Here is a 1,214-nt window from a genome sequence, read left to right as displayed (position 1 = left end):
TGAAATCAAGCGCGCGGCAAATTTGATTGGGATGAAAGAAAAAGTCTCTGCGATGACCATTCCTCAAGCACTGGCTCTATATTATGGAATGCAGTTATCAGTTCGCAAATATAATATGATGCGCTCTGTTGCTAACAAAATTCATGTAGGATGCATTCCTAGTTATCATGCTCTGAAAGAAGCTAAAAAAGAATTACTTCCCAGCCCTATAGTAGCCACTGAGTCCTCAGCTAAAGTACCTTTGCAAAACCTTTTAATAAATGTGTGCAGTATTATGGAAAATGTGAATATGGAAATAGAATGCAAGTGGGGCTTAGATGGAAGCTCGGGTCATAGTACCTATAAACAAAAATTTTTGGAAGAAAATGCTAGTGATGAATTTATTGTGTTATGTGCCTTTGTTCCTCTGGGTATTAGAAATGTTGCAAATAATGATCAAATATTGTGGACAGAACGTTTACGTCTACATTTTTTTGCCGGCCGATAAGAATTATATTTATTTTATTTATTTATATTATATATAGTTATTATTATTCCATGTATGTATATGTGAAACTCCTATCTCGTTACCTAGGCTATTTAAAAAGTTATAGATGAAAAAAATTTGGTTTCCCCATAAGGTTAACATTACAATCCAAATCTTTAAAGCGTTTTTTCTCGAATTCAGGTTTTTCGACTTAGGCAATTATTGCTTATGACCACAGATATTATGCAATTCACTATGGTAGATGGATCAGTTATTAACGTTTTGTCGGACAACAAAAGTTCAACTAACTGCCATTTATGTGGCGCACGTCCAAAAGAAATGAATTCCATAAACATCTTCAATAAACCTGTTAGAGAAGAATTTTATAAATACTGATTGTCCACAATTCATGCTAACATACAATTTTTCGAATGTATTATACACATTTCATATAGACTGCCACTCAAAATGTTGACGCATAACTGGAGAAGAAAACAAAAAAAATTGTTAATGAACTAAAAATTCAAGCAGCGTTGAGAGATCAAATGGTTTTAATAGTTTACAAAGTAAAACAGGGAGTTGGTACAACTAACGACGGTAATACGGTCCGAAAATTTTTTAATAATTGTGATTTGTCAGCTCGTATCACAAATATTGATGTCAACTTAATAAAGAGGTACTGTAGTTTATATCCGTGGTATTATACAGGGTGTCCCAGAAGTAACGTGCCAAACTTTAGGGCAAGGTA

Source organism: Rhagoletis pomonella, unplaced genomic scaffold (genome assembly GCF_013731165.1).
Source record: "Rhagoletis pomonella isolate Grant_MI unplaced genomic scaffold, Rhpom_1.0 Rhpom_scaffold_00001, whole genome shotgun sequence".
NCBI lineage: Eukaryota > Metazoa > Arthropoda > Insecta > Diptera > Tephritidae > Rhagoletis > Rhagoletis pomonella.
The sequence above is the reverse complement of the archived record's forward strand: the minus strand, read 5'-3'. Positions refer to the sequence as shown.